The sequence below is a fragment of the Notolepis coatsorum genome, assembly GCF_963971535.1.
Source record: "Notolepis coatsorum genome assembly, chromosome: 20".
Classification (NCBI taxonomy): Eukaryota; Metazoa; Chordata; class Actinopteri; order Aulopiformes; family Paralepididae; genus Notolepis; species Notolepis coatsorum.
This window is the reverse complement of record NC_140184.1, coordinates 9,733,179-9,758,857: the sequence shown is the minus strand read 5'-3', so window position 1 is coordinate 9,758,857 and position 25,679 is coordinate 9,733,179. Positions and strand designations below refer to the sequence as shown.

Here is a 25,679-nt window from a genome sequence, read left to right as displayed (position 1 = left end):
AAACTAGGCGAAAATCGATTTTTTTTAAATGACAGTAGTAGACAGTCTTTCCTGATGTATGGGCTGATAAGAGGACATATAGCCACAATCCCTTCTGGAAAAAGTTTCGTTTTGAATGTATCAACAAAATTAAACCAAGTTTTTGAAACTGGCATTATACATGCACATTTTCACATAATGAGGAAGTGCCTCATTTGCATATATAAACATAAAAAAATTCAGAAAACTTGCGATACATTTTTTTTTCTTAGTTTGTATGTACATAACAAACTGGGAAAGTTTCATAGTGATATCTATTCAAATATTCCTTTAGCCTAATAGGGGGTACTGTCTCGCCCTAAACCACCCGAGTGAACATGATGGCTCTGTGGCAACGTGTGTCTGTGGATGTCACTGCTGCAGGGGGGGCTCCCGCCTACCTCCGGTCAATGGTCTCTAACTACACACCCTCAAGACCCCTACGCTCTGCATCTTCTGGCCGCCTCAGACCCACTCCTATCCAAGCTCCCGGAGGGTCATCAAAGAGAAGCCGCCTATTCTCAGTCCTTGCCCCACAATGGTGGAATGAACTACCCACCCCAGTTAGGACAGCCGAAACCCGTCCAATCTTTCGCCGTCGACTAAAGACGCACTTCTTCAACCATTATCTGAATAAAAAAAAAATATATATATATATATATATATATATCTAACCCTAACTAACCGTACTGTCATGCACTTGTCCTAATAAACTAACCTACACTGTAGCACTCAACACTTTGATGAACATTGTTGCTCAGCTGATAGAGTTGTGCCCTTCCTGATGACCTGTCTTACAGAACTTGTAAGTCGCTTTGGATAAAAGCATCAGCTAAATGACTAAATGTAAATGTAAATGTATGTCGGTCAACGTGTGTCTGTGGATGTCAGTGCTGCAGGGGGGGGGCATGATGTCGGTCAATGTGTGTCTGTGGATGTCAGTGCTGCAGGGGGGGGGGCATGATGTCGGTCAACGTGTGTCTGTGGATGTCAGTGCTGCAGGGGGGGGGCATGATGTCGGTCAACGTGTGTCTGTGGATGTCAGTGCTGCAGGGGGGGGGGCATGTCGGTCAACGTGTGTCTGTGTGGATGTCAGTGCTGCAGGGGGGGGGGCATGTCGGTCAACGTGTGTCTGTGTGGATGTCAGTGCTGCAGGGGGGGGGGCATGATGTCGGTCAACGTGTGTCTGTGGATGTCAGTGCTGCAGGGGGGGGGGCATGTGGGTCAACGTGTGTCTGTGGATGTCAGTGCTGCAGGGGGGGGGGCATGTGGGTCAACGTGTGTCTGTGGATGTCAGTGCTGCAGGGGGGGGGGGCATGTCGGTCAACGTGTGTCTGTGGATGTCAGTGCTGCAGGGGGGGGGGGGGGGCATGTCGGTCTGATTGATTGATTGATTGATTGATTGATTGATTGATTGATTGATTGAATTGATTGATTGAAAATGTAATTAACAGATTGCAGAATGGGTACAATACAGTACAGCTCAATACACACAATTGTTAAGGGGATGCAGATCAATTCAACATACACGACATACAGATAGACAGTACTGTTACATCTAGACATTTATGATATATACAAATATACAGTACTGTTTATATGAGTACAAAAATAGTCTAAAAAAGAGAGTATATACATTTGAGGGGGAAGAAACTGTACATTGGAGGAGGTTGGGTAGGTGGGGTGGGGGGGGGGTCGACGTGTGTGTGTGTGTGTGTGTGCGTGTGCGCGCGCGTGTGTGTGTGTGTGTGTGTGTGTGTAGATGTCAGTGCTTCAGGGGCATGGTGGTCAACGTGTCTATATCAGTGCTGGAGGGGCATGGTGTCTGTACTGTATATCAGTGCTGGAGGGGCATGGTGGTCAACGTGTCTATATCAGTGCTGGAGGGGCATGGTGTCTGTACTGTATATCAGTGCTGGAGGGGCATGGTGTCTGTACTGTATATCAGTGCTGCTGGAGGGGCATGGTGTCTGTACTGTATATCAGTGCTGGAGGGGCATGGTGTCTGTACTGTATATCAGTGCTGGAGGGGCATGGTGTCTGTACTGTATATCAGTGCTTCATGGTGGTCAGGTTGGTCACGTGCTCCTCTGATCCATCTGTGCCTTCCCTCCCTGTATGCATCACAGTGGCACATGGCCTGTTCTTGGATCACAGCGTGGTCAGCGCCTGGCTCGACAGAACCCAGCACAGGGGCCATCATGGGCCTGGAAGACACTAATCTTACTGTCCTGCCAGCTGGACCTGCACGGGGACGGAGCTTCTGGGAGGGAGCAGCTGGGATGAGGGACCTTGTGAACCTGTTCTGCCGTTGAAAGGCATTGATTAGTTAGTGGTGTGAGCAACACTTCGGAGAAACCCTTGTAAAAGAAAAAAGTATAATGGTATTTTCAAAAACATGTATTTCCATCATTTCTTCGCAATTACCGTGATGGTAGTGATAAAACAATGGTGGAAATACCACCAATATCGTGTTTTAAATTAATAAAATATACAAAAGTATTTATACAATGTCCCAGTACTGTGGTAAAACTGAAAATACCATCAAACTACCTTTTGTAAGTCATTGTCCTCGTTCGTGTACTCGTTTGGACCAAAGCAGGTGGTCGGTTGGTTCAGCTTAGTTCAGAACAGGCCTTGAATGAGGCTCCTTTAACCCGTTCACTACCACACTACCAAAGGGTTAATCCTTTTCACTGCGACAATACACAAGGTTAACCCTTTCACTGCCACACGACAAAGGGTTCACCCTTTCACTACCGCACTACAGAAGGTTAACCCTTTCACTACCCGCCTGTAGTGTGGTAGTGAAAGGGTTAACCTTCTGTAGTGTGGTAGTGAAAGGGTTAACCTTCTGTAGTGTGGTAGTGAAAGGGTTAAAAGCCATCGATTTATGGGCAAGAAAAGGCCATAGTCGATACACTTCCAATAATTTTTGTGTATCTCCGAAAAATAACCGTTTAGTTTCGTCACAAAGTTGACAGCATTTGTAACGCCCGATTAATTTTGCCTTCATTAAACAGATATATCAATTACAATTCAACGGTGCGTGAAGGATCCCTATCTGCCTAATGAGAAATGTATAGACTGAGTGTGATAATCGGTTATCTCCGCAAAAAAAGGAAGGCTATCTAAAAGGAAAATCAGTCCCGGTGTGTTGATTAAATTAAACCGTAACTTCAACAAAGCCTATTCTCGTGCACGGCTTTAAACCACAGAGAGAGGAAATACACGATGCCTCCGCTCCGCTGCCCTTTCAAGGCCTTCTAGTTTTAATGAGATTAAATTCAGCCAAATTGAATTAAAAAGCAGATGGTCACCCTGCAGAGAGAGACCCCTGAACTGAGCCCACCTCTGATCTGTCACTGTCGGGGGGGTGGGGGGTGGGGGGCTTTGTCAGCTTGCCCCCTTCCTCCTGCCCCTTTCTAAGATGTTTTCTAAAGGAAGTGGAAGGGAGACGCTCCACTCTCTGAATGGTTTGTTATGTGAGATTTTGAAACGATGCTCGTATTTTGAAAAGAGATAATGATTTCTGTGTCAAGTGTTCCAGTGCCATAATGGCCTGCCGTGTGAACATGGCACCCAGTTCTACTCTGCAAACGGGACAACTTTGAACTGGAGCGGATAACAAGACCTACTGTACTCCACACCTGGTAACTGGTGATTCGCTGTGCACTGTATAGCTGCTACTGTTGGACTCATAGACACGTCCAGCATGTTAAAGTCTGGCCACTGGAAGAAATCAGCAAACATACAATACTTCTCTCCTCCCAAAGTTTAGGTAAAAAAAGACGAACCAGATGGTGCCGGCTGTTATGATGACATTCCCTTTACACTGCTACGCAATTACAGCAAGAGCTCCCTGCTCTCTGTGTGTGTGTGGTCCGTGCTATAGGTCCGCATTAGGCCAGAGCTGCTCGGTGGTTGGCTTTGCGGTTCAGTTACGTTGTAAAGAGTTATATAACTGCATGAAGCGCAACTTCAACTTCACACCTGGCTACTAGTGCAGCAGTCCAAATTAGTGCATTCTAAAAATGGACTGGTATATTTTTCACTCGCAGTTTTGTAGTCAAATTCATATAAGATAAGATATTCCTTTATTGATCCCCTTGGGGACCTTCAGGCACCATAGCAGTATGGGGAGGGGGGGGGGGGGGGGGTACAGGTACATGGTAATAGTAGAAAACATAATACAGGTGATACAATTATAGTACAGTATAAAAGTAAAAATAGGTGTGTAAACAATATAACGGTATAATTAGCTCTGTTTTTCATGTTCAAATGAAATTTTAATTGTGAAATAAATTCTGACAGCCCTATACCAGCCCTGTCATGTACAGTAGTAAGAGTGGACACCACACGCGGCTATCATGAAGTGCGAGTGGACAGCGCCCCCCAACCCCCTTCTCATCTCGTTCAGGCCTAACAAAAATAATAGTTGGTTTCAGGTTGGTTGTCAGTTTGGCCATGGGTAGGTAGGGAATTTTTTTTTATTTTTTTTTTATTTTATTCTTTCCCACGGCGACTATGGATAGGGAATTTCTTTATTTAATTAACCCTTTCACTGCCACACGACAGAAGGTTAGCCCTTTACTATCACACAACCGACGGCGATGCTCCATCATTAGCATCATTAGCTCCGCGGATGCGGAGCTAATGATGCTAATGATGGAGCATCGCCGTCGGTTGTGTGATAGTAAAGGGCTAACCTTCTGTATTGTCACAGTGAAAGGGTTAACCGGCTGTCGTGTGGCAGTGAAAGGGTTAAAATGTTCACAACAACATGGATGCATGTACTCTGCCAGCATGTTTAATATCCATAATACTAAATGTTTGACTAAGATTTCTATGAAACTTTATTCTAAAAAAAAAAAAAAAAAAAAAAAAAAAAAAAGATTTTTTTTTTTTTTATATATAATTTTTTTTTTAAACTCATAAAATATATTGGGTCGCACCTAAATCGGCAGGGTCGGTCGGCAACCTGAAACCAACCATTATTTTTGTTAGGCCTCACTCCCCACTATGGATTGCATTTAATTGGGCCTCTAGAGAGCGTCGTGTGTCTACCTTTCCCCGGGAGAGCTCTATCTCATGGCTCCTCAAGGCCTCTACATGCTACAGCAACTTCAAAGCAACTTCAACACAACATCAGCGCGATTTCAGCGCGGTTGTTGTTTAGGGTCTTGTAGACTGTGTTGCGAGGAATCTGCGTACATGTCTCCAAAATCTAACCTAAACAACAGTTGCGTTGATATTGCGTAGCAGTGATTGGTTGGTTAGCGAATGGGGGCGGGGCTGTCATAGAATAATATAGGTCTCGCAGAGAATACCATCCGCCATTGTTGTAGCCAGCCAGCGTTGATGCTAAATAATTAGCGTCACATAGCTGGCCTTTTTCTGAAAACCCAAGCACATATTGTTCCATAGCATACGCCTTCAGTTGATCATGACAAATCCTCTCTTACCTTGACGATAAAAAAGCCTCCATAATTTAGTAAATAAAGCTGTAGCCAGCCAGCTAGCATTGGTGCTATACAAAATGCTATAGCTACATAGCTAACCAACTAAATACAATGTTATCCTGAGGTAACTTTAACGTTAAATACAACGTTTGCTAGTCGAAATGACTGGACACACACAGGGACAAGTTAAACATCAATCAATTAATTTATTCCAATAGGTAGTTTGAGCTGCATGTGAGCCGGTCTTTCTCTCCTCTCCATTGGAAACTAATGAAATTACGTTAAAAAGCAAAGAACCGGCTGACAAAAGTTAAGCTGCTAGCAATAGACACTATAATACTTCCGGTCGGGGAATTTCAAAATAAAAGAGCGACGACTAAAAGCACCGGAAATAAGTTTATTTTGTACATTATCTAACGTTAACACGAACCTAAACTAACTTTAGATTAGTTTAGGTGTGTGAATCGTTAGATATTGTAAAAAATAAACGTATTTACGGTGCTTTTAGACTCGCTCTTTTATTTTGAAACCCCCGCCCGGAAGTACAAATTATGCTTATTTTTCTGCTTTTATCAATGGGTTGGTTGAGAAGGGAAGCGTCATCTATCTAGGGAACCTAGCTACATACGGGGTACAATGTTACATAGGCTGCGCGTTGATTTTGCAGAAGCATAAAGGTAGAGTGTCTGCAACACCGTTGCTTTGTCGATGTTGTGTCGAAGTTGCTTTGAATTTGCTGTAGCATGTAGAGGCCTTTACACTGGCACTTTCATCTGTCTCAGACCTTACTGTAGTCAGTCCTCCACTGGTGGTGACAGATAAGCCCACTAACACGTGAGCTGAGATATCATTTCTGCTGACGACTTGACACAGATTGGTGATAATGACACCACGTCGTCATACCTCCGCCAAAAGAAAGGGGGTTTTCGGAGGTTTAAAGTGATCGTATTCCACTAGGTTTTAGCTTGAGATTGCGCCGGGTAGTTTTATTTTTGTGGGGGAAAGAACCTCTTGAAAATGTAAATAAAGTATGATATATCTTTAGCACTGGAAACCGGGAGAGCTGTTTGAAACTAGAAACGAGCTGTCTGGCTGTGGTGTTCCCACCCTCCCACCACCTTTACCACGCAAAGAAGCCTCGCGATCCTCTGAGATATTGCAATATCAGTTTACTTAGTTTCAAACTGTGATCTTTTGGATTTGTGTCAAGATTATATAAACAATATTCAAGCATTTGTAACTAGTTATTGTAGAGGTTTTCTTGTTCTTTCTCAAAACGACCAGGTGCAGCTTTAACTAAGGCCTGGTGGGCACTAGACATGACTAGATCTAAGAACAGACAAACGCTTCTGTTTTAATATTTGCTGACACACCCAGATTCCCTTCATCAAGCTGACTTTGATGTTGAAATCTGCATCTTCCTGCTGTATACCACAAGACATTATAGGAATTAGCATGGGGAAATGAAAACACAGTTTATCCAGGTTTCAAAGCACAAGGAGACATATTTTAGTCCTTTTCAACAAGTGAATAGGTCTTTGAGGTGCCCTAAACATGCCTTTGAAGTCTTTTGCTAAAAAAAACACACACTGATTATGCATTCTGCCTCTATACCTCTCTGTTTCAGTCCTGTTCTCATTCTAGCAGCCTCTATACCTCTCTGCTTCAGTCCTGTTCTCATTCTAGCAGCCTCTATACCTCTCTGTTTCAGTCCTGTTCTCATTCTAGCAGCATCTATACCTCCGTTTCAGTCCTGTTATCATTCTAGCAGCCTCTATACCTCTCTGTTTCAGTCCTGTTCTCATTCTAGCAGCCTCTATACCTCTCTGCTTCAGTCCTGTTCTCATTCTAGCAGCCTCTATACCTCTCTGTTTCAGTCCTGTTCTCATTCTAGCAGCATCTATACCTCTGTTTCAGTTCTTTTCTCATTCTAGCAGCCTCTATACCTCTCTGTTTCAGTCCTGTTCTCATTCTAGCAGCATCTATACCTCCGTTTCAGTCCTGTTATCATTCTAGCAGCCTCTATACCTCTGTTTCAGCCCTGTTCTCATTATAGCAGCATCTATACCTCTGTTTCAGTTCTGTTCTCATTATAGCAGCATCTATACCTCTGTTTCAGTTCTGTTCTCATTCTAGCAGCCTCTATACCTCTCTGTTTCAGTCCTGTTCTCATTCTAGCAGCATCTATACCTCCGTTTCAGTCCTGTTCTCATTCTAGCAGCCTCTATACCTCTGTTTCAGTCCTGTTCTCATCCTAGCAGCCTCTATACCTCTCTGTTTCAGTCCTGTTCTCATTCTAGCAGCATCTTTACCTCTGTTTCAGTCCTGTTATCATTCTATCAGCCTCTATACCTCTCTGTTTCAGTCCTGTTCTCATTCTAGCAGCCTCTATACCTCTCTGTTTCAGTCCTGTTCTCATTCTAGCAGCATCTATACCTCTCTGTTTCAGTCCTGTTCTCATTCTAGCAGCCTCTATACCTCTCTGTTTCAGTCCTGTTCTCATTCTAGCAGCCTCTATACCTCTCTGTTTCAGTCCTGTTCTCATTATAGCAGCCTCTATACCTCTCTGTTTCAGTCCTGTTCTCATTCTAGCAGCCTCTATACCTCTCTGCTTCAGTCCTGTTCTCATTCTAGCAGCCTCTATACCTCTCTGTTTCAGTCCTGTTCTCATTCTAGCAGCCTCTATACCTCTGTTTCAGCCCTGTTCTCATCCTAGCAGCCTCTATACCTCTGTTTCAGTCCTGTTCTCATTCTAGCAGCATCTATACCTCTGTTTCAGTCCTGTTATCATTCTATCAGCCTCTATACCTCTCTGTTTCAGTCCTGTTCTTATTCTAGCAGCCTCTATACCTCTCTGTTTCAGTCCTGTTCTCATTCTAGCAGCCTCTATACCTCTCTGTTTCAGTCCTGTTCTCATTCTAGCAGCCTCTATACCTCTCTGTTTCAGTCCTGTTCTCATTATAGCAGCCTCTATACCTCTCTGTTTCAGTCCTGTTCTCATTATAGCAGCCTCTATACCTCTCTGTTTCAGTCCTGTTCTCATTCTAGCAGCCTCTATACCTCTCTGTTTCAGTCCTGTTCTCATTATAGCAGCCTCTATACCGCTCTGTTTCAGTCCTCAATGGGCTGTTTCAAATGTTGTCAGAAACACATTTTAGGTTCAACTCTAGGTAGAAAAGAGATGATTTAAAAGCAAGCGGCACATCTTGTACACACACACACACATTCTTCCAAGATCTCTTCACACGCACGTGCGAGGTCTAAGTACGCCGATTGAAGCTGCAATTCTGAATGGCTCATTTCATGAGGGAGGGTTCCTGTCACAGCCGAACTGCAGAAGAGGCACATAATTCTAATTTTCTCAGTGTTGGGACAACCACCCCTCATTCAGTCTCCACTACAGGATCCCTTTAAACTTCTTACTCATCTTCCATTTATTCATTTGCTTAGATTTCTTTGTACACGTGATCTCAAGAAGGTGCTGAAGGAGCTCAGGGACATTTTATTGATATTCTCCTTTGGTTCATTACAATTTACTAAAGCCTAGTAACAGACACAATATTTCCGACACTGGGCATACATTCCCTGAGATCCATAGATGTCCCTAGATACCAATAACATGCTAATGGACCTTGTAGAAGTGGAGCAATCTTCCATTTACTTAAGGTATGTATTTTTTGGCGGATTTTCAGAAAATAGGGCTAGGGCTTAATAGGTTAATGCACGATTACTCACCAGTCCATCTCTAATTTTTTTAACCAAACATTGATTATGTGAGAGAACAAGAGGGACATCACGGGGGCGTGATGTGTAGGCAGCAGTATTGGCATCAACAGATTTTGGTCCGTCCTCCTCGTACAGTGTGAGTCATGTGCCGTCTGTTTGACAAGGCCTGTCATCCTCTGCTCGTCTGCCTCCTGTGACAAGCTGTAGCTGCCGCCGCATCTCTGTCGGAGCAAATTAGCAACGCATTTGATTTTGACCGGCGATGGTACAAACGCTCCAACCAGTGCTCTCAGTAGAGTAGAGCCATCTTGAATCAGGGAGAGAGACTACTTCCGAGATCTGGTCCCAAAGCAGAAGACTGGAAGCAGCACACAAATTTAAGGCAATACATTTTGACACTGTCTTTGACTCTGACGTGCCCTGCGTCAAAACGTCCGATTCAAATAAAGTGTATTGCCTTAAATATGTGTGCACCAGTTTTCTACTTTGGACCAAATCTCTCCCTGATTCTAGAATAAAGCCGTGTTTGACTAAAATGGTAAATGGCTGCATTTATATAGCAGCTTTTATCCAAAGCGCTTTATAATTTGTTCCTCACATTTGACCCGTTCACTCACACATTCACACACCGATGTCAGAGGCAACCACGCAAGGTGCCAACCTGCCCATCGGGAGCAATTAGGGGTTAAAAGTGTCTTGCTCAAGGACACTTCGACACGCTGCCCGGGAGGAGCGGGAATCGAACCGGGAACCTCCGGATTATTACCAGACGTATGCTCTACCTCCTGAGCCACTGTCGCCCCCATGAGCTCATGGGGGCTGTTGTCTTCATGAGGGAAGAAAAATGATTTCTGTAGACAAATACATTTTGACCTTGAGCACAGTTATTTATTGCACTGTGACTCATAGCACAGCACAGCAGAACAAGATGAATCATTTCCATTATTATTAACGTGAGTGGAGAGATCCTAAGGCAGTCCCACGGCGGGTAATTTATGGTAGCTACTAGCTAGCATAGCATTGCGGCAAACAACATCTATCATCATTTTATCCCACCGCCGGCTGCATTGCCCACAGTACAGTGTTAGCTCACCTGGCTGTGCCTTTGTCCCAGAGGAGTCTGAGTACATTCAGGCTACATTTACATTTGGTGATTTAGCTCTGCGTTTGACAAAGTGCGGTGGAGGGACCATAGATATATATCTATGGGAGGGACCCCCAGGGGTCCTCGGAGGGGTTCCAGGGAGGTATCCAGAAAAAACGTCAAAACAGTTTAGTTTCACCACGTCATTCAATATAGACAGTTTCACTGGGATCCATAGCAACCCTGGAACGGAAGTGTGTCTTCTTGAATAAAACATGTGAACATCTCCCTCCATCTAATTCAGTTAATGAAACCGTTCCCCTGACAGTGTAGTTAGCTGCTTGGCCTCAGTGTGTAGAAAATAGCTCACAGTCGTCCCTGGAGGAGGTGCTAAAACACAACGTGGTTTTTGGTCTCCTTTATCAAAGCATAAAAGCCCAGAAAGTTGTTAAAATTATTTTAGATTAGATTAGATTAGATTAAAAACAATTAGATTAGATTAGATTTGATTGGATTGGATTCAAAATTGTCATTATACAGCACAAGTACTGTAACAGTACAACGGAAATAAATGTGGCATCCAACCAGAGTTCAAATGTAGCACTATACACTGTACAGGTGATTACTGAGATGTATGAACAGAGTTGAAAACAAAACACTTTATTTTACATACATAATATTACAGCTCCAATATTATAGTTATGGAGTAGTAAAAAAAAAAAAAAAAAAGGGGACATGGCTTATATGGACAGTGCTACGTAGATGAAGTAAAGGAGAACTGCGAATGCAGAATGTAGAATTCGAGTGCAACGGAAAATATTTTTCACATGTTTTATTTAAGAACACAACAAGACCTTGTGCTGCAGAAGTGGAGCATTGAAAGGGTCCAGGTCGCTTTGTCTCTTTTAGTCTCTTCTCATGTTATTCTATTGTATTCATGATATATGAAGTGAAGAGCAGTTGCTATTCTAGTCTTACAATCTCCCCCAAGGAGCACCTAATCATATCCACTTCCAAGTACCAAGATTTGTGAATGAAGTCTTAAGTAACAGAGATGAGAAGTACATGATCCAGTATCACCTTGTGAATCCAGGGGGCGCTGATGTGACAGATTTATTGATTGATTGATTGAAAACTTTATTAACAGATTGTAGAATGGGTACAATACAGTACGGCTCAATACAAACAATTGTTAAGGGCATGCAGACCAGAGAAATACTTTCGTCTTGTTTACATCAGGGTCAGCATGTTTACACACATGCTGCACACGCCCTCACTCAACGGTCACCTTACACAATGAAAAGGTCACTTTAAAAAATAAGAACGGGGGTGGTTATTGTATAGTAAACAGAAGGATATAGCAAGCTAGCATAAGGACACATAGTATAACTGTAGATTGTATAGCATAGCATTGTATAGTAGTGTACATTAGGGCTGTCTTAAATACTTCGAAGCTTCGTTCGATGGCACAAGCTTCGAACATTTAAAAAAAATCGAAGTAAAAAATTAAAAAATGATTTTCAAAAAAAATTAATTTCATTTTTTTTTCACATTTTTTTTTACTTCGATTTGTGTGTGTGTGTGTGTGTGTGTGTGTGTGTGTGCGCATGGGGCCATTGGGTGGGGCCGGGGGACAAATACACTGGAGGAAAGTAATCCAGCTCAGCACTGCCCAAATTATATCATCATTCACTATTGCCTGTTTGAAGGATATCATCCTCAAACACATATACACCTACATGCCTTGTAGAATTCCACACATAAGAAAGAAAGATACTGGGATGAATAAACAAAATAGGAAATAAAATGTAGAAATGCATGCAATACATAAATAAATATGAATCTCCATATATGAAATAGAACATTTAGATAAGGTGCTACTGAGATGTTTTGGTGAGTTCTTTGTTTTTTTGTGGAAGTAGCCCTTCTTAAAAATGCATGAACATTCACTGATAATTGGTCTGTAGTGGAGTCTACAAGGTCTACATTGCCGGACCATGTAGAATCCGGACCTTGTAGACTGACATAATTCTGTGCATAGTTTAGTCTACACAGGCCATATTTCAAATAATCAAAATCTTACTTCATTCATCTTAAACATTCTTGATTTGGGGGATTGGTAGTTCCCATGAAATCTGAAGTTGTTCAAACGATGTCGTTGTTCAACAGCGATCCACCTTGAATTAAATCACACAGCCAAGTGAAACCTTGTTGGCTGCGTCACAGTCACGAAAGGGGCTACTTAATTCATTAATCCAATCCACTTTATTTATAGAGCACATTTAAAAACATCAAAGTTTACCAAAGTGCTGTACAAGTCCCACAACATAAGATAAAAAAAAAATTATAAAAAAAAAATTATATAAAAAAAAAAAAAAACTCGAAGCTTCGAATTAAAATCGAAGCTCGGCCCCGAAGCTTCGATTGCCAAAAAAAGCTTCGAAGGTCAACCCTAGTGTACATAAGACCCAGTGCCTCATCCGTAGCTAACTGTGTATTGCCTGTTAGCTAACTGTGTATGTCCTACCATGCTCTTGTAAACTTTATGTACATATACCTGTTATTATTATTACTTGTATTATTGCATTGTATTATTGCACATTGTATTATTGCACAAATGTCCTATTCTCATTCCTGTCTTATTACTTGTGTTGCACATCGCTGCGGGCATGACCCCCCACATTTCACTGTATGCTTGTATGCCGTGACAAATAAAACTCTTGACTTGACTCTTGACTTGTCCCCCATTTTCAATTCATCAAGACATTTATGACATACACAACATACAGATATACAGTACTGTTACATCCAGACATTTATGACATGCAAGTAATACAAATATACAGACAGTACTGTTTAAGAGAAAGAGATCAGAGGGTTTGGACATTTACCGGGGCCAGTTTCTAAGTGTAGCCATCCGTAGGTGCTCTTTGAGAGCGGTTTTGAAGGAGGGTAGGGACAGGGGCGGACCTAGCCCATTTGGCGCCCTAGGCGAGATTCACCACTTTTTGTAATTCTTTTTTTTTTATGGCTTTTTTCTTCATAGTTCTCTAACGTTAGTCTTTCTTTCCTCAACGTTCAATTCTATAAACACTTGACCGATACCCATCAATGCACAGCGCTCTAGCATGTTCTGACTGTGAACACCTAAAGCTGAGGCTCAGACCGACCGACCGTTTTAGATTTTTGGCTCATTTTCCCTTATGTTAGATTTTTTTAATGTAAAAATAATGGTTGCAGATATAGAGGGGGGCGCCAAAACTGCAAAAAAAATAAAAAATTTGGCGCCCCCCTCTGGGTGGCGCTCTAGGCGACCGCCTATATCGCCTGTAGGAAGGTCCGCCCCTGGGTAGGGATTCACATTATTTTACGGCTGTGGGTAGGGCGTTCCACATTGTTGTGGCATAATTGCGAAACGTGTTTAGTCCCTTGTTTGAGCCGAATCTGGGTTGAACATGATTTGTGGAACTCCCTCTGGTGTTGTGGTCGTGGAATTCACTGACCTTTGGGAAGTATTTCGACATGTACATGGATATCTTAGTGGTGTAGTGCATCTTGTAGACCAGGCCCATTGCAAGTTGCTGTACTCTGTCGTCTACTCTAAGCCATCCTAGGTTGTCAAAATGGGCAGGGGTGAGGTGGATTCTAGGAGTCAGGTCAAGCAGTAGTCTGACCAGTTTGTTTTGTGATGTTTGTAGTCTTGTTTTTAGGGGCTTTGGGGTGCTTTGGTACCATGAGGTGCAAGCATAGTTGTAGTACTTGAATGAGTGCTCCTGTTAAAGAGTCTTCAGGATATTCTTGTTTACCAGAGAGGAGATCCGGTACAAGAATCTTGTTCGTTGGTTGACTTTTTTTTATTACATTGGTTGCCATTTTGTCACAGGAAAGATTTGCCACTAGGATGGAACCCAGGTAGGTAATTTCATCTTTCCTTGTGACAATATTGTCACCCACTGTAACAGAGAAGCCGTTGGCCTTGCTGAGTTTGTTATTTGATCCAAAGAGAATGGACTCTGTGTGATATACATCTTAGTGTATACTTTACTTACTCATAGTATATATTCAGATTCTAAGTGTTATTGCCCATATTTGTAATGTATAATATAACTGATACAGACCCTCATCTGCACCTTTGATTACACTGCCTACTTGCTCATATATTCAGAGATAATTATATTGTTTATTTACACTGCTTATTCTTATCTGTACTATAATTTTATTCGCTATATTTATGTCTTTCTACTATTACCCTGCCCATACCTGTACCCCCCCTTCCCCCGTGCTGCTATGACACCTGCATTTCCCCAAGGGGATCGATAAAAGGAATATCTTATCTTATATCCTTTCTCAGTGTTACTATCATTGGGTCTCATTCTCCAACGGACTTAAGACAAAATATTTGCTCTTAGGGCCATTTACATCTTAGATTTGGGGATTCCCCAACCGTCCCTAAGCTTGGATTCGGCTTGTGCGCCTTTCCTCCCTGGGATGATGAAATGTCCCTCTGGTACTGTTCTGGTTGAGATTCCTTTCCACCCACTGTGTGAATAATGGTCAAGTGCCTTTTCGCCACGATGGATGCACCAATACCACAATTCTCTGCCAATACAGACCCTGAGTCGACCAATATAGAGTACAGATCCAATACATGACCTTTATAGAATAGTGAAGCCTTAGAGTCTAAGGTGTTTACCAGCATTTGACTGAGTGGATGGTGATGATCTCAGACAGTCGCACAAATTCAATCTCCGGACCGAAGAAATCGGTAAAGTAATTGAATAACGCTCCCCTCCGCCTCAACCCCTACCGTTGGAGTGCTCTTGAGCAAGGCACTCCAGTGAAGCTTCCTCTTGTTTGTACTGCAGCTCCCACGTGTGACTGTGTAGAGACGTGTGAGTGTGACGCAGGGTGTCTCCTAGAGCCATATGAAATCCGCGATCACGGAATCGCGGACGGAATCGCGGAATTGAGCAATAAAAATGGAATCAACTGTAAAAAAAATATATATATATATATATATATATATATATATATATATATATATATATATATATATATATATATATAATATCATATATTTTTTTTATTTTTTTTATGTTGTGGGACTTCTACAGCACTTTGTTCAACTTTGTCAGTGCTGTAAAGTTTAAACCTTTTTAAATCTTAGACAAACAAAACACTTTGCTTTCATGAAATATTATAAGCCGTCATTTGAGGCTTTATAAAAGCAGCACAATGAACACAAATCTGTCAGTGCCGAGTCCGACCTCATCTTAAATAACAAACAGCATTGCTTGTTGTAGTTAACAAAGAGAGGCAGAGTTGATTTTGCAAAAAAATATATATATATCATTTATATTTTTATATTTTTTAATAATCAAATTTTATTTTCATATTCGAATCCCATGCCCATTGAACGAAGCTTCGAAGTATTTAAGACAGCCCTATTAAATGGACTGTTATATCATATTAAATTGTGGACATTTATTCATTCCCACTTATTAGACACTATTTCTGATGGTAAAATGAGCGTACAAAGCAAAATACAGAATTCTGAAATATTAAAACGGAAAAAACGGAATTTGGGAAAAAATAAAATGGAATTTGGAAAAAAATTAAACTGATTTCATATGGCTCTAGTGTCTCCCACGTGTGACTGTGTAGAGACGTGTGAGTGTGACGCAGGGTGTTGACGCAGTGGAGAGCCCACGTTGCTCAATGAATATAACCTGGTTAACCCTTTCACTACCAAATGGTTAACCCTTTCACTGCGACAATACAGAAGGTTAACCCTTTCACTGCCACACGGCAAAAGGGTTAACCCTTTCACAACCACACTACAGAATGGTAACCCTTTAAGTGAAAGGTTAACCTTCTGTAGTGTGGTAGTGAAAGGGTTAAATAAAGGGGAGACCATCGTCACTGACGCTTCTTCTTCTTCTTGTCGTCCACAGCTGATGTAAAGTGGCGCGAGGTTGAAGGCTGAAGACCAACACTCCTCCACCTCCGTTTCAAACCGAGAGCCATTAACAGGTACATATTATGGTATGGTGCCTTCCGTTGCTTCTCAAACACAACTCACAACTCATTCCTCAATGAAATAAACATTCATAATTCAGCTCTGAAAATGAACATTTATGCTCATTAGCCAATGATAAAGAAAAAAGAAAAAAACACTTTGCCACTAAATAATCTTCCTTGCCTATATTAGTACTACCTACTGTACTAATATGTCTCTACTACTATGCATTCGAGACTGCAGCACCCAAGTTTCAACACTGCTTGATGAACATTGTTAGTTGTACCCTTCCTGCTGACCTGTTGTACAGAACTTGTAAGTCGCTTTGGATCAAAGCGTTCCACTAAATGACTAAATGTAAATGTGAATGATACATTTTTTGGTGATTCTGCCATGTAGAATGTGTTTCTCTGTTTTCTGAGCTGTTCTCATTTAAACCGGCTACTGCACATTGTTAGGCTGCCTTGGGCCACCTCCGTAGCAGATCGATAGAATTCAAACAGACACGGTTGCTCACCATCCAGATGAATCTAGTCCCTAGGAGTGCTACTTAAATGTTGAGTGCTACTCAAAAGAATGGCGTTGGCCTCCCTCCAAAAGAAACTATAGTGTACCCTCTTTTTCTTTGCGTGCAGGGAAGACTTCAAATCTTGAATCTTGAAACCTGTTTGTTTGTGTCGTCACTGCCGTCACAATAATTACAGACAGTGTACCCCCAGCAAAAAGCTAGATTAGACCACTGGAATAGACCAACGCTTATCCAATGGTGTTTGTGTAATTTGTCATTTCGTCAACAGGAACTTCACTTGTTAAATATAACTATATAAAAGCCTTACCTTGTGTGGAAATCACATTCTCCAAACAAAGCCATTGCAATGGCTTTAAAGCAGTGGTTCCCAAACCCTGGGGCGAAATGCAGGGATGGGGTGGGGGGTCATTGTTCCACAAGTGGAATGCAGGGCTGGCACAGAGCTAACACAGCGTGGTGAGAGGTCTGGCTATGAGAAACTACCAGTGGAACAAAAAGAAATCAGAGCGGAACAGAATGTATTAAAATATTCTAAGATATTTCCAATTATCCAAGGTGGTCTCGACTGAAACAATTGCGAAGCACTGCTTTAAAGGAACACTCTGATGAGGAACACTCATTTAGGGAAATTCACTTATTCTGTCTCTTCTTCTCCAGAGTCAGACAAAAAGAGCAATTACCTCTCTGTGTCCAGTACAGAGAGAGATCCGGTTGCATGCTAGCCTAGCTTAGAACAAGAACTGGAAGCAGGTTACAGTGGCTAGCCTAGCTTAGCGCTGTGGGAGCATGTCTATGTTTCCTTAGAGTTTATCTTTAGAGCAGGGCGATAGACCACCAGCCCTGATTCCAAACTCTAACCTTAACCAACTTCGAAAGAGTCGCCAAGCTTAACCAGTTCGAAACAAGGCGGACATTAATAAAATGTTCAATCAATCAATCAATCAATCGGGGAACATAGAACCCGGGGAACATAGAGCCCGTGGAACATAGGGATGACCCCAGCACAAGAACTGGAAGCAGGTTACAGTGGCTAGCCTAGCTTAGCACAATAATTGGAAGCAGTTTACAGCGGCTATCCTAGCTTAGCACAAGAACTGGAAGCAGGTTATAGTGGCTATCCTAGCTTAGCACAAGAACTGGAAGCAGGTTACAGTGGCTAGCCTAGCTTAGCACAAGAACTGGAAGCAGGTTACAGTGGCTAGCCTAGCTTAGCTGAAGAACTGAAAGCAGGTTACAGCGGCTAGCCTAGCTCCGTCAAAAGTGAAGAAATACACCTTCCAACAACTCCAAAACAATCTTATTCACACATTGTATTTTGTGTATTTAACACGTGTAGAAATAACATGTAAAAACAAGACATTGTAGTTTTCAAAGCAGATTATTCTGCTTTTTCAAAATATACTTACTAGAGCCAAGGTGATATTCACCGGTTCGAGCACTGGTCAAGGCCGTTGTCGGAAAGTGGTGTTGTTGTCTAGCAGGGAGCACTCTGTCCTCTGGACTTGTCAGTAACAATTCCCCTGTTGCAGCTGTGAGTGCCGTCTTCTTCTTGAGTGGAATGGGGTGAATTTAAGCAACCATGAGCAGTTTTGAGTGACAAATATTGAAATGTACTCCTCACTCACTAGGTAAAAAAAATCATGTCATATCTTCCCCATCCTCTCTTCCCTGCACTGGCTCTCGGTAAAGGCCTGCCGCGATAAGCAATAAATCGATTAATTGCTGCGATAATTAAAATGAATGCAATGATTTTGACGGGCGCGATTAATTGCTATTTGCGAGGTTTGTTTTAATGAGGCGGAACCAGTGCCCCATGTCAGTCACTGTCCGTGTTGGGAGGCGGGCCGCTGACGTTACTAGAGTACAGCACGGAAGCTCCGTGGGGCAACGCCACATAGACATTTCTCAATAGTGTTGCTCCTTTTAACCAAGTAGCATTATTTGTAGTGTAACGTTAGCTATTTTTAGACCCAAGTAGTTACTCGCTACTGCCCGGAGAAACTGGACTGCTAAATAAAGATGAAAGATAGAGCTTTGATTCTCATTCCATGCTAACAACATTAGCTAAATAGCTAACAAATGAAATACAACGTATAGCATAGCTACAAGTACAACACAGAATAACGTTAATACAATTACATGCATCATTGTTTTCAATGAACGGGTGGGGCTAGTCAAAGGACTGGACACGGGGACAAGTTAAACATGAATTAATTTATTATAACACTCCGGTAGTTTCGAGTCGTGCTGCTGTGCTTACGCACCACAGCTATTCTATTATATACTGCTTTGACGCTTCCTCCTCATCGTTGATTGCCTGTAGTAGCTGCATCTAACGTTAGTAGCTAACGTTAAAACTAACCTAAAGTTAGTTGTTCACCAACAATTTGTTTTATCATTAGCTCAAAAACAGAACAAGTTGTCGGCTCATAGTTTCTGCTTAGGATAATCACAACAATACTTCCGGTCCGGTCGGTGGGCTTCAAAATAAAAGTCTAAAACACCGGAAAAGACGGAGCGGTGGGCTTCAAAATAAAAGTTTTGGGAAATAAATGTCTCAAAAAAAATTCTCTAACCGGTCGCAATAATATCGCTTATCGCGATATTTTCGGGGGCAATTAATCGCCCAGCAAAATGTGTTATCGTGGCAGGCCTAATCATGTCACATCACCCCCATCCTCTCTTCCCTGCACTGGCTCTCGGTACATTTCAGGATCAACTTCAAGGTCCTGGTGTTCGCCTATAGAGCCCTCCATGGGCCAGGCCCCCGCCCCCCCCCCCTACATTAGCAAGCTCATCCACCCATTTTCCTCTAGCTGGGCACTTCGGTCATCCATCCAGGAGCTCCTGGTGGTGCCCAGGACCAGGCTAAAAACAAAAGGTGACCGAGCTTCTGTGGTGATAGCCCCAAAGGCTCTGGAGAATAGCCCCAAGACCCTCCCCCTAAACACAAAAACAGCTCCCTTTTTAGTTTTTTGTCGTTGATTCTGTTGTTTTTTAATATTTTATTCTTTTCTTCAAATGTTTCCTCTTACTGTATTTTATTGATGTTATATATTACTGTTGTAAAGCACTCTGTGCACTCGTGCTGAGAAGGGTGCTATATTAATAAAGTTTTACTTACTTTACTTACTTTACTTACCCACAGCACTCGGCTCACATGCTCTGCGTCTGACTCTGTGCCTCGCAAATGTTTCGAGAAGCCGCATTTGTGCGTAAAAATTAAGCTACAAAAAAAACATTTTAAACAATAGACTGCAAATGAATAGCATGGTAGCGCTTGCCTGACCACAGCAGTGCACAGAGGCAGTTGTTTGGGTGACTAGAGTATTTGGTTATTCTCTCAGCCTTTGCCCTGCAACGCCTGGTGTAAATGTCCTGGAGAGTGGGAAGCCCCCCTCCAATTGTGCGTTCGGCTGAGCGGGCCACTCTCTGTAGTCTGCTGCGGTCGTGTGCGGTGCTATTCCCCAACCAGGAGGTGATGTTACCAGTCTCTATTGTGCATGAGTAGAAGTTCTTAAGGATCTTCTGACTCACTTTGAACTTCCTTAGGCGCCTAAGGAAGTAGAGGCGCTGCCGTGCCTTCTTCACTACACTGTCGATGTGTGTGGTCCATGTCAAGTCCTCGGATATGTGGACTCCCAGGTACTTGAAGCTGTTCACTCTCTCGATCGGTGCCCCGTCGATGCTGAGGGGGCTGTAGTCCCTGGCCCCCGACCTCCTAAAATCCACAATCATCTCTTTCGTTTTGCTGACGTTCAGGGAGAGGCTGTTCTCCCATCACCACAGTGCCAGGTTCTCTACCTCTCCCAGGTAGGCCCTTTTTGCAGAGATCAGGCCCACCACAGCTGTGTCGTCAGCAAACGTGATGATTGTGTTGCTGTTGTGCTTTGCCACACAGTCAGTTTTTAGGCACAATAAATAATAAGAAAGCCCAGAGCAGTACTTAGCTCTTAATGCTTTGAGTACATGATTGTTCGTCAAAAAGATAGCGCCAATCATGCAAACAGAACACTCTGTGCTGGGCGCACAGAGAGGAAATTGCTTATTGTCTGACTCAGGGTAAGATGGTAAATAAGTGAATTTCCCCAAATGTTGGTGTTCCTTTGCTGGTTGTATTTTGGGTAAAATACAAAAACAAATACACAGATGATTCACCTCTACTGAATTCTGGATCCGGCAAGGCCGCTTTCACCACCTATATTATGGGCCTAGCTAATCCAGACAAACAGAGTAATGAATGACTGTGGAGCCTCACAGTCGTTAGGCTTCCTACAACATGATTTGTTTATTTATATTATGATATACTATCTATCTATATTCAGGAATCCGGGGCATTACCCAGTTCCGTAGAGATGTAATTACTTTATCTGGCTGGGGCTTTTTCCTGTGTGTTTGTTTTTTGTTGTAACCGAGTCTTGTAAGAGTACAGTATGATTGACTGAGTGGGCTAAATATTGGTCGCGTTAGCTTCCCACTATGCCCAAAGGTCCATGCCGCAGACATACACTAACAGGAAGAAAACACACACACACACACATGCACACGCGCACACACACACACACACGCACACACACACACACACACACACACACACACACACACACACAGTGGTGGTGGTGTTGCCAGCACAGAGAACTTTTTACTCATTCACAACCTCAGTCCCAGTCATAACACATAAACTAGCCTTCATTCCAAATAGACCACCAGGCTTGCTGTATATACCCTCACAGAGTGTGCGTGGGAGTGTGTGTGTGGGGGGGGGGGGGGGGGGGGGTTAGCTCTTCACATAACAATCTAACTGTAACTGGCTAGAGAGGCATAGCCTGAGGGCACTGAGGTACTGGAACGCTGGTGCCAGGACAACAGCCTGCTCCTGAACATTGGTAAAACCAAGGAGCTGATCGTGGATTATAGGAGAGGACAGCAGGAGACACACACACCACTGAGGATAAACGGGGCCACCGTGGACAGGGTGAGCAGCTTTAAGTACCTGGGGGTCCACATCGCAGAGGATCTGACATGGTCAACACACAGACACAGTTGTAAAAAAGGCGAAGCAGCGCCTCTACCACCTGAGACAGTTAAAGGAAGTTCAGAGTATCGGGGAAGATACTCCAGTCCTTCTACTCCGGAGCTGTAGAGAGCATCTTGACCGGAAATATCACTGCCTGGTATGGTAACAGCACGGCACAGGACAAGAAGGCCCTACAGAGAGTGGTGCGCTCTGCCGAGCGTACCACGGGTATTGCACTACCTCCCCTGCAGGTTCTATACAACAAGAGGTGCAAATCCAGAGCCTGCAGAATAATGAAAGACCCTCACCACCCCAATAACAGCCTGTTCCAGCTGCTGAGGTCAGGCAGACGCCTGCGAACACCAGCTACTAGGACAGAGAGGCTTCGGCTCAGCTTCTTCCCCCAGGCCATCAGAGCCTTGAACAATGAACACTGAGGGTCACAGAACACTGAACTCTACACACACAAGCACACTTAAGCACACACACGACACACACGCTGTGCACGCTCGCACACTAGCAGCCACTTTAACATGAGAAAGCACTCACTCATGCTGCACACGCCCACACTTATGGCCATAAAGAAAGGTCACCTTAAAAATAGTATAGTAACAGTGTATTGCACTACCTAGGGACCTAGCATGTCCTTCACTGTATTGGATTATCCACGAAACCTTACTTGGTCCCAAGAAGAGGGTCTCATGTATTATTGGGTTAGGACATTTACTGTACATTGGAGGGGGTTGGGTTAGGACATTTAGGGCCAGTTTCGAATTGCAGTCTCTCGTAGGTGTTCTTTGAGAGTGGTTTTTGAAAGTGGGTAGTGATTCACATTCCTTTACAGCTGTGGGTAGGGCGTTCCACATTGATGTGGCATAATTGCGAAACGTGTTTAGTCCCTTGTTTGAGCCGAATCTGTGTTTCACATGATTTGTGGAGCTCCCTCTGGTGTTGTGGTTGTGGTATTCACTGACCTTTGGGAAGTAATTTGACATGTACATGGGTACCTTAGTTGTGTAGTGTATCTTGTAGACCAGGCCCATTGCAAGTTGCTGTACTCTGTCGTCTACTCTAAGCCATCCTAGGTTGTCAAAGTGGGCAGGGGTGAGGTGGGTTCTAGGAGTAAGGTCAAGCAGTAGTCTGACCAGTTTGTTTTGTGATGTTTGTAATTTAGTTTTTAACACTTTTGAGGTGCTTTGGTACCATGAGGTGCAAGCATAGTCGTAGTACCCTTGAATGAGTGCTCCTGCCAGAGTCTTCAGGGTATTCTTGTTTACCAGAGAGGAGATCCGGTACAAGAATCTAGTTTGTTGGTTGACTTTTTTTTATTACATTGGATGCCATTTTGTCACAGGAAAGATTTGCCTCTAGGATGGAACCTAGCAGGGGCGTAACTATGGGGGACACATGGGACATGTCCCCTGCATGTTTTCAGAATGCAGTTATTGTCCCCTGCACGATAATAAACAGTGACGCGACGTGATAGGACCACACGGAAAACGGCTGCTTGTCCATCTCTGATCCATTGTCATGCAAAGTCAAGTAGCCAGGTGAGCACTCGGCTAAGTACTACCGACCACAGCTGTCTTTGCATAACAACAGCCCAGTCTTCAGGTGTGCTCAATAGGCTACATAGCACCCCTCCCCTCAAAGTTTGGTGTGAAACTGTGAACGATGGTCTGTGTGACTGAGATTGCCATGAAATGCAACAGCATCTTTTTGCGTCATGTGTTGTTGGCCTATAGACCTGTTCGCTGTATACGTCAGACTCGGTGTGAGCACACGCATCCCCGGAGCAGAAAGGAACATAATCCTGGTCAGAACAACGGCGCAGACTACAATATATTTGCATTTGTTAGTCATGCTAGCGATCTAAACAATCAATCCATGCCAAAGCTAGATCATGTAAAAGGTGAAAGACTCACACTCACAGCCATGCTGACAACTTTTAGTCAGGGGAGTGCCATGGTTTCTCCATAGAGCCCTGTCGTATTCTTTTAGTGCAGCAGCTTGCGCAGGTCCGGGGTAACTTACTCACATGACTCAGTTGGTATTGCTGATTGCTCGAACACGGTATGTTTGTAAACAGCGAACAGGTCTATAAGCAGGTGTCCTGTGGACACATACAGCAACATGGGATACTTACTTTGATCCAGATCATTAATATATCGGAAAAGAAACATGCAGTTCTGTTTCAATTGTAATGGAAAAAGAACATCATACGTTTTTCATTGTGAATGCATTACATTCATCTTTTCATAATCATAAAAATAATGGATTTTTTACTCAGTTAGATTAAAATTTGGGGGCAACAGTGGCTTAGGAGGTAGAGCGGTTGTAAAGCGGTTTGGATCTATTGCATCAATCGATCACAGATGAGCTGCTCTATTTGGCTACAGCTCCTGTTTGTAATTCAGTTACTGTAAATGGGGCAAAATGTCCGCCATTCCAGCCTAGTTTGTCTTTTTTCTTTACTCTCAAATTACATTCTTTATCTTTTGAACAATTGCCTCATTAGATTGACTTCAGATTCAGATTCAGATTATTCTTATTGTCACAGCTTTTTTAAATGTACATACATTCAGAAAAACATGAGATGCTTGTTTTTCCCGGCCCCTCAACCATAGTAGATTTGTAAACAACAATACACAACGATCTATACAGTTCTACAGTGTAGCAGTGTGTGTGTGTGTGTGTGTGTGTGTGTGTGTGTGTGTGTGTGTGTGTGTGTGTGTGTGTGTGTGTGTGTGTGTGTGTGTGTGTGTGTGTGTGTGTGTGTGTGTACTATAGTAAGTGTGCTTGTGTGTCTGCGTGCTCATGTGATAATGTGATAAAATACTGATACTATTCATCAGTAGTCTGTTTGCCCGGTGGAAGTAGCTGTTCAGTGTTCTCTTGGATGTGGACCTGAGACTGTAGTAGCTGTTGCAGTGTTCTCTTGGATGTGGACCTGAGACTGTAGTAGCTGTTCAGTGTTCTCTTGGATGGGGACCTGAGACAGTAGTAGCTGTTCAGTGTTTTCTTGGATGTGGACCTGAGACTGTAGTAGCTGTTCAGTGTTCTCTTGGATGTGGACCTGAGACTGTAGTAGCTGTTCAGTGTTCTCTTGGATGGGGACCTGAGACAGTAGTAGCTGTTCAGTGTTCTCTTGGATGGGGACCTGAGACAGTAGTAGCTGTTCAGTGTTTTCTTGGATGTGGACCTGAGACTGTAGTAGCTGTTCAGTGTTCTCTTGGATGTGGACCTGAGACTGTAGTAGCTGTTCAGTGTTCTCTTGGATGTGGACCTGAGACTGTAGTAGCTGTTCAGTGTTCTCTTGGATGTGGACCTGAGACTGCGGTACCGCCTGCCACACTTGCAACTGGCCACACCTCACACCTCATTGTTTGAAAATCACTGCTCTAGACCAGCGGTTCTCAAACTACGGGTTACGACCCAAAGTGAGGTCGTGGGTAGGTGACAGTGGGGTTGTGGATTGGCAAGTAAAAAAAAAATATGCATGATCAAGTTCAACAATGTGTGCTTTTCCTTAATTCCATGTTGAAATGACGCAGTGAAGTGTGGGGTCGCCAAAAAAAGATCCTAAATAAAATGGGGTCGTGGTATAAAAAAGTTTGAGAACCCCTGCTCTAGACCAAATTCTATGTCCAGTGTAAATCAGTCTCTGAATCTTGCGCCAGCAGACATTCCCATATTCAAGTGCCATAATTGTAGGCTACTACTCCGGAGACGTCATTTCACATACTAAATAAATACAACTTAGTAACAGTAGCCTCAGTTAGTGAGTCAAGTTGTTAATCAGAGAATGTCCGACATTGATGAAT

The 25,679-nt window shown here is 43.1% G+C and overlaps 1 protein-coding gene across 2 annotated transcripts in view; it reads left to right on the top strand.

Moving 5' to 3' along the window:
• Positions 1 to 25,679, top strand: part of LOC311247108 (tetraspanin-18B-like) — a 79,658-nt gene that overhangs the window by 6,596 nt on the left and 47,383 nt on the right. For both annotated transcript variants that reach the window (XM_084337421.1, XM_084337420.1), the window contains exon 2: positions 16,245 to 16,323. The gene's annotated coding sequence lies outside the window, so the exon portion shown is untranslated. The remainder of the gene's footprint in view (positions 1 to 16,244; positions 16,324 to 25,679) is intronic.